At 50.8% G+C, this 8511-nt stretch overlaps 1 long non-coding RNA gene across 1 annotated transcript; it reads left to right on the top strand.

Annotated features, from left to right (window-relative positions):
• Positions 1-397: 397 nt before the first annotated feature.
• On the top strand, positions 398-3231 carry LOC310919742. Its single transcript, XR_014591849.1, has 2 exons — positions 398-509; positions 2576-3231. It is a non-coding gene; the product is annotated as an uncharacterized lncRNA (long non-coding RNA).
• The last annotated feature ends 5280 nt before the right edge of the window (positions 3232-8511 follow it).

The raw sequence follows: 8511 nt of genomic DNA, 5'->3' as shown, positions 1-8511 counted from the left end.
CCAACCAGAGCAAACATTCCTCTCCCCTGGGATCCCCCTTCCCCAGGGCTGGGCAGGGATGAGATCTACCAGCTATTAAAAAATCATCAATAATTATCTATCAATAATTTAAAAAATGACATTTGTGCCCGTAAACCAGCGGGTTGAGGAACACCAGCAGCACAGAGGGCTGGTCTGGGAGCAGGGAAATCACGGGGCAGCACAGCTGGGGCAGGTGTGTGCCCAGCAATCCCAGCTGGGAGGGTTTGTGTCACTTTTCCTGGCTCTGAGTGACCTTTGGAGAGGGAACTGCTCTCTCTGTGCTTCTCCAGAGCAGCTAAATGGGAGCAGCCAGGAGTCTTTCACAGCTGGCTGCCCTGGGAAACGGCCCTGCCGGAGCTGTCAGGAGACACATCCTCCTCTCCGGACCATTAGAGGGGATATTTAACAGCTTTTTTTACATTTCAGACCCAGCTCCCTCAGAGCTGGTGGTTTCTTTGTTTCCACATTGCAGCAGTCAGGGGCTCAGCGTAAGTAAATTCAATTTTTTGGGTTTTGATTTGGGGTATTAAAGCCCAGGATGGGCAGTAAAACAACACGATGCTCTCAAGGTTGGAGCATCCTCATATTCCAGGGAAAAATAACTTTTTCCTGGGAACTTGGAGCCCTGTCCTGCACCTGCTCCTGCAGTGTCAGGGGTGTGGTAATGACATCCACATCCACATCCACTGGGAGATATTGATCCCTCCTGAAGGATTTCTGGGCTTTTTCATGGAGCTCCCAGTGCCCAGAGCTCATCCAGGGGGTCTGAGCAGCCTTTGAAAGGCAGATTCTCTCCAGGCCTGCAGCAAGCCCTGGAATTTAGGAGGTAATTATTTTGATATGTAAATTAAATGTAAATTCCCCTCCATGGAGGGGGGGGAAAGGTGTCAGTTCTAAAATGCCATCAAGGCCAAAGATAAAGGAGTTTTCTCATCTACTCTCTAATAATTATTTAATCGGTGCCCTTGGCGTGGGATCTGTGGCTGTTTCTTTAACTAAGTGCAGGAAAAGCCACTTGTGCCATTCCCCTGAAGCAGGGAGGAAGGTCCTGTAATTCACTCTGCAACGGCGAAAAGATGGTGCTGAAATCTCTGTCGAGAGCTCTTAATGGCTCCACAGGTTATTAATGAGCCGCAGAGCCTCTCCAGCCCAATTGCTCAGGTTTAAATCCAGGTCCTGGCAGCAGCTGGAGAAAACCCCAAGAAAAGGAGCTCTGCTCCTCTGGGAATCCAGTGGGTCTTGTCAGGGCTGCGTGTCCTGCCCCAAATCCCAGATCCCTGGCAGGGGTGGACATTGGGGACAGTGGGAGGTGTCCCTGGGGTGGGATGAGCTGGGATTGAAGATCCCAAACCCACCCAAACCCTTCTGGGATTCAGATTTCCTGAATGGAGGATGAAAACCAGGATCAAAACCCATTGCACAGGATAAGGGGAGCAGCTTGGGACAGGGGAGATGTCCTGGGACAGTGGGAGGTGTCCCTGCCATGGCTGGGGTGGTCTTGGGTGGGATTTCAGGTCCCATCCCAACCCAAACCACTCTGGGATTCCCTGATCTCAGCTCTGCTGCTCCCAGCCCTGCTCTCCTGGGGATGGTTCCCTGTGTCCCCCAGAGCTGTCCCAGCCACCAGCTCAGAAACCATTTCATTTGGAGGGATTAACACCCCAAAACTGCAAATAACACGCAGGGGAAGCAGAGAGGGAATGCTGCCTGTAATTAAAAATAACACCTGGGTGAGCAACCTGAGGGTTCTGCTGGAAAAAAATCCCTTTCCCTGTCCCTGGATGTGCCAGGCAGGATTGCAAAGGGCAAACCCATGGACTGACTGCCCAGGGAGGTGCTTTGGTCTCTTTTTCATCCCACAATGGCAATTTCCTCCCTCTGTTTTCCCCAGTGGCTCACTGAGGAACCTTTGGGCTCAGGGAAATTCCTGGGGACTCACTGAGGTGTCTTTGGGCTCAGAAAAATTCCTGGAGACTCACTGAGGTCCCTCTGGGCTCAGGGAAATTCCTGGGAACTCACTCAGGTCCCTCTGGGAAATTCCTGGGGACTCACTGAGGTCCCTCTGGGCTCAGGGAAATTCCTGGGGCACTGGGAGAAGGGAGGTGTTTGGGCAGAGCAGGAGAAGGAGCTGCTCTGGAGTCCATGGACTGACTGTGGGGAGGTGCTTTTGGTCTCTTTTTCATCCCACAATGACAATTTCCTCCCTCTGTTTTCCCCAGTGGCTCACTGAGGAACCTTTGGGCTCAGGACAATTCCTGGGGGACTGGGAGAAGGGAGGTGTTTGGGCAGAGCAGGAGAAGGAGCCGCTCTGGAGCAGCAGGTGGTTGCCTTGGCAGTGGCAGCGAGCGCAGAACGCCGGGTCCGGTCCTCGCCATCTGCACCAATAATCAAAGCTTCATCAGAAACCCGGATTTGTTGTAAATCAGAACATGTAATTAGAAAATGTGTCTGCTAATTGAGTCCCTTTGATGTGGGCTCCGAGATGCGTCGCCGATCCCACACAGAGCGGGGTTTTTAATGCCTTTTATTTATACACATTTATTGTTATTTGCAGCTCGAACCTCTCTGCTGATCAGAAATATTCCCAAATCCGTCGTGCGAAGAGCAGTGTCATTGGGGCTATTTATAAACACGGAGCTGGCACAAAATGCCATTCAGCAAATTCCTTTTTTTAGGTTCCTTCTCTCTAACACCCCCTCCTCGCTCCTTTTTTTTTCTTTTTCTTTTTTTTTTTTCCCTTTTCCTTTATGTTTCCAACTACAAAACAAGAAGTTTCTATTTTCGCCAGGCAGTGAGGATGCTGCAGTAGGTGGCACTCCTCCCTCTCCCTGGGCTCCACCAGGGTTTTGCCTTCCTGGAGCTGCTGCCGTTGGGAATGAGATGCCCAGCATCCCTCAGCACCCTTTTAGAAGGTGTAAAAACTCAAATCCAGGGTTCAGTCCTGGCTGGAATGATGTCACCCCAGCTCCCTGCAGGATTAATTGGAGCTGGTGGCCTTTGAACCCAGCCCAGGAAGGCTCCAGCTCAGGTGGGAAGTGGCCTCACCAAGATCTGACTGTTCCTGCTCCTGCCAAAGGGGGTTGGAGCTTCTCGAGGAAGGAAGCACTGCAGACATGCCAAAAAAAAAAAAAAAAAAAAAAAAAAAAAAAAAAAAATTAAAAAAAAAATCTTATTGCCCTTATGTAAGCTGAAGGAATTAATTAAATAAATGCACAAAAATATCCTCTGAGGAAAAACAGAACAGCCAGCCCTCCAAAAAAAAAAAATAAATAAATAAATAAAAAAATAAAAAAATAATAAAAAAAAAATTAAAAAAAAAAAAATCCATTTCCTGAAATCGGCTCCAGCACCCAAGTGGGACCTTTCCAAGGCTTTGCTCCTTGTAGGAAACATCCCCAGGGAGGAGAGAGGGAGGAGGTTTAACCTCTGAGGCTCTGCTCTCCCTCTGTGCTGGGGGGAGCTTCGTCCTCTGGATTCCTGGGCCTGAAGGGAGGAAGGAGAGAGGAAGGAGGGAGCCCCAAAAGGGTTTTGCAGGGGGATCAGCAGGAGGGATTCAGCCCCAACCTCTGCCTGCTCCACGCGGGCTGAGAGCACAGCAAAGGTTTTCCTGGGATTGCTCCGAGGAGGAGCTGAGGGGACCACAGTGATCATCCCAACCTGCTGCACAAACGGAACCCAAGGAATCCCTGTCCCTGGATATGAGGGGTCACTGTCCTGGGTGTTTGCCCATCCCTGGAGCTGGAGGGTCTCTGGAGGGGCACAGCAGGAATGATCCCAGCCCTGCAGGATTTTGGCATCAGAAAACACCTCCCTGTCCTCTGGGAACCCTCAAACCCAGCTCAGCCCTGTGGGATTGGCACAGGATTTGGGCCCCAGTGAAGGAAATGCTGCTGTTCCCAAAGCCCAGGCTGGAATCAGGAATCAGAAATCAGGATTTAGGAAAGATGTACATTGCTGCAGACACGGGAGCACAGCAGAGGAGTTTAGTGCTCCTAAATAAAAAATAAAATAAAATTTTAAAAAAAATCTAATTCCCCTAATCTGGAGGAAACACTAAAAGCTACATGCTTCCAATTATTTCCTTCTAGTTTTAATTTACAGCAATCAGTTATAATGGATGAAATTAATTCTCAGTTTAATTCTGTTGGCTCTGTGTTTAGCATCCCATTTTTTTTATTCCATCTCCCTTTTTCCAAGCTGTATCCAGCTCCAGTGGTGCTGCTCAGGGGGGAACATTGGCCCTAATTGTTTACAACCATCCCAAGCTTTGGTGCAATTCCCCATTTGCTGCAGCTTTGGGGGGTTGACTTATGTCAGTTCTGCCTTCCTGTTCAAACACGAGGTTTTAACATTAAAATTATCAACATCAACATCTGTATCTTCCACCCGTGGACCCCTGGGTCATCTCTGAGCCTGGAAATCTCTGCACAGAGTCAGGAGCACAATTCACCTCCTCCCTCTGATGGTTCCCCTTCATTTCTGATGGTTCATCTTTGTTTTTCTGGTGGCTCATTTTCATCCCTCTGATTGTTATTTGATATCTCAGAGTTTTCTCCGCTCCCAGCCGAGGTCTGGGCAGGGCTGGGACATGAGGGGACGGCCCCCGATGGGGTCACCTCACATTTATACAGATAACCACGGGTGGGGTATTTACAATTTCACACCAATGCCCAGGGCTCACACTAAAAGGGTCATTTCTGCTCTGACCCAACCCACTGTCACTGCCCTGTGCCATCACCACCCCAGGGGATGGAGGGCGGGGGAGAAGGAGAGGGACACGAGGCACCACCCAAATCCCACCATCCTGTCCCCCATTTACCTCTATTCTATGAACCCCAAAACTACTGAATTTTGTGTGTTCTACAGTGCTAAACTACTGTTTTCACTTCCTGGTGATTTGCAATTCCTCTCCTTGTGCTGGAAGTTTCTCCCGTGGGCTGAGATCAAACCCAGTGTTTTCTTGGGCTGTGCCAAGGTCTCCAACCCCCTGGACCAGCTCCACACCCCCTGTCCAGGGCTCAAATTCCCTTCTTCAGGTCCCAGCTCATCCAAGGGGATGTCCTGGACTCCGACACCTTCCAGCTGAGGAAATTCTGTGATTCCAAACCCGGAGCTGGGGCAGCTCCTGTTCCTGAGCACTCGTGGCCAGGGAAGCACTGCCTGTACCCATCCCCACCTCCCCGGGGTTTTGTCACTGCAGAGAACTGGAGCAAAGTTCAGGCAGAGTCAGAGCCGCCGGTATTTTTACATCCAGCCTCTCACTCTCTCCTCTCCACACGGCTTTTCCTTTGGAGAAAAAGGGGTATTTTTGCCTGGCAAGTGCTAACGGATGACATCAGCCCCCAGCCAAGGCTTGTGTTCTCTGCCACGCTGAATGAAACCAGTGTGAAAGGAGAGACCTCTGGGCACAGCAAAAACCCCGCTCTGCTCAGCTCAGAGGTGTCGCTATGTAGATCCTAATTTAATGTCTGACTCCATCCTTATATACATTTTGTACAGAAGGCCAAAGGTTGGCCCAAAAGGGTCACCACCTTATGAACGTCATTGGTGGACTTGACCATCAGTCACATTCCTCCTCCTGGAGAAGAAATGTGTAAACACAGAGATAAGTTGTAAGAAAACAATATTGTTTATGTGAAGCAGCGTGGGAAAAGCTGCTGCAAAGGTACAGAATTTCAGAGGAAAGAAAATTCAGGGCGACACAGAGGAGCACCGGAGGAGCTGTGAGCACAGTCCCTGCCCCTGTCGCTGTTATCAGTGTTCCATCTGATCCACACGGTGTTATCAGCTCTCCATCTGATCCACACGGTGTTATCAGTGTTCCATCTGATCCACACGGTGTTATCAGCTCTCCATCTGATCCACACGGGGTACAGGACCAGGAATCATCCTCCTCCTCCTCTGGATTCCCCCCGGAGCTGAACCCAGCCAGAACACGCTGCTTTTCTCTGCTCCAAGTGACTGAGCTGCTTTTACTCCAGTGAGGATGCAAAGGTTCTTGTCGGGCTCAGGGAGATGATCCAGGCACTGCCCGGACAGTGGGACACCCCACAGACAGTGGGAATGGATGGAATCGTTTATTTCCCACAATAAAATGCCAGACACGTTTGGTTTTAAGCACCAGGAAGATGCACTGGACCCCCACTGGAGCCAGAGTCTCAAACCTCCTTTCCTCTCTTTTTTTTCCCACTTCCTACATGGATTTCTGGCCTTGGAAACCCTCTGGAATGGGGCTGTCAGTGTGTGGAGTGAATGGTTAATGGGTGCAATGCAGACAGAATGAGGGAGTTATAAGAGCTTTATTTATGGGCTCCACATTAAAGTGATATCACGGCATTAAATCTTCCCCCCATTAGTGCTGGAGTGGAGAGCGGGAGTGAGGCAATCATGGAAAATCTCCCCATCACTCTCTGGATGTGAAAGGCAAGGCTGGAGGTGCCTCTCCCCTCCAGGCTGGCCTGGGACAGGCAGCCAGGGCTGAGTTAGAGCTCCAGGGGGTTCCTTTGGAGAGATCCCTGATCTCCCTGACCCCACAGAGGTCACCCCACACCTTCCCCTCCTCTCTGGCACTTTGGACACCTCCACTCAGGGTCTGCCCCCCTCACCCAGGGAAAGGCTCCTGCAGTGGGGACATGGCCTGTCAGAGCACAGGGGACATTTCTGAGCTGAGACCTGCAGAGAGGGGAAAAGGGCTGAGTTGGTGGTGTGGAAATGTTTGTTTTCACTGGGCCTGGGGTGTCTGTGCTCCCCATGAGGACAGTGACAGCTCCCCCTGAGCTGAGCTGCTCCATGGCAGGGGAGTCACTACAGGGGTCACTCTGGGGAAGTAAGGCAAGCCCTGGCTTTGGAATTCTGTCCACAATTTGGAATTCCTTATCACAGCCATGAGAAGGATCACTTCATTTATTTACTGCCACACATCAGTGGTGGCTTTTATTAAACTCAAAGCAGAAATATTTTCCATTTTCTATTTGCCAAAAACTCCTAAAAGCCCTTTGTGGTTCAGTTTTCCCTTGTTTTTTTCCAGAGCTGTCGACAGAAAGCAAAGACCATCATCCCTGTAACTCCAGAGGCTCCAGTGCAGGGTTCTGCTTTCTGCTAAACGCCTCTTCAAATATTCATCTGAAATTAATGGGGGAAAATGGATTTCCGTTCCGTGATGTGAGACAATGAACCCAGATGTTCATTCACTCTGCAGCAGCCACTTGGCTGCAGGGATGTAAATCCCCGAGTTCATTTCGGCTGCGTTTTCTCCTCGGGGCTGCAGGGACACTTTGCTGTGGCTGCTTCGTTCGACTCCCTGTTAACTCAGGAAAGGGAAATGAACTGCCCTGACCTGAGAGCTGATTGAAAAAAGGCTGGAAAGGGACTGGGGACAAGGAGGGAATGGCTTCTCAGTGCCCAGGGCAGGGCTGGATGGGAGATTGGGAACTGAGAATTGTTCCCTGGGCTGGAATTGCCAGAGCAGCTGTGGCTGCCCCTGGATCCCTGGCAGTGCCCAAGGCCAGGCTGGACATTGGGGACACTGGGAGGTGTCCCTGGGGGTGGGATGAGCTGGGATTGAAGATCCCAAACCCACCCAAACCCTTCTGGGATTCAGATTTCCTGAATGGAGGATGAAAACCAGGATCAAAACCCATTGCACAGGATAAGGGGAGCAGCCTGGGGCAGTGGGAGGTGTCCCTGGGGTGGCTCTGGGTGGGATTTAAGGTCCCATCCCAGCCCAAACCATTCCCTGGTTCTGTGTTCAGTCCAAGCCCAGAGCAGAAGGCCCAGGGCAGGGGGAGGGCTCAGCTCAGGGCTCCGGGGTCAGGAGGGAATTCCAGCAGGATCTGCCTTGGGGAGGATCCTCCTTCAGTGGAGGAAACCTGGGGAACCTCTCAAAGCTTTTAGTACAAAATCCACTGAGAGATGCAAAAGGTGCTTCTTGCAAGGTTTTGCTGATCTTGCCGGGAATATTTCACAGATCTGAGATAGCAGAGTGTGAACTTGGCTGAGTGCAGAGTCACCCGGCCGTACTTTGCTTTTTTATCTCCTAATTGTCCTAATTTTTTTATTAAACATATTTCTTAAAAATTTACCAAAAAGTGAACCTCGTTTTTCACAACTGTCACCTCCTCCCATGGGCTGGGCAGGGACAGCCGTGCTGGGCTCAGGGCTCAGGGCAGGGCTGGGTCAGGAGCAGCTCAGGAGGAGGAAGAGGAGGACCAAGGGCTCGCGGTGACACAAAGAGTGACACGGAATTAGCGCGGATTATGCGGCATCAGCGGCTCCCCCCGGCACAAGGGACACTAATCGCCCTCGCCCACATCAAAGCCTCTCATCGACGCCTAAGAGTCTTAAGTGTGCTCCACTTTGTCAAATGAGAATAATGAGAATAACGAGAATATCGCCGCTGTGGTTTACGCGCCACTTTGGGGAGGAGATGCCCCAGAAAAGCTCTTTGGGGTTGGGTTCCTCACCCCAGATTCAGGTTGTTTAAAGTCCTGG

Source organism: Zosterops lateralis (genome assembly GCF_965231275.1).
Source record: "Zosterops lateralis genome assembly, chromosome: 28".
NCBI lineage: Eukaryota > Metazoa > Chordata > Aves > Passeriformes > Zosteropidae > Zosterops > Zosterops lateralis.
This window is presented reverse-complemented; position numbering and strand designations above follow the sequence as displayed.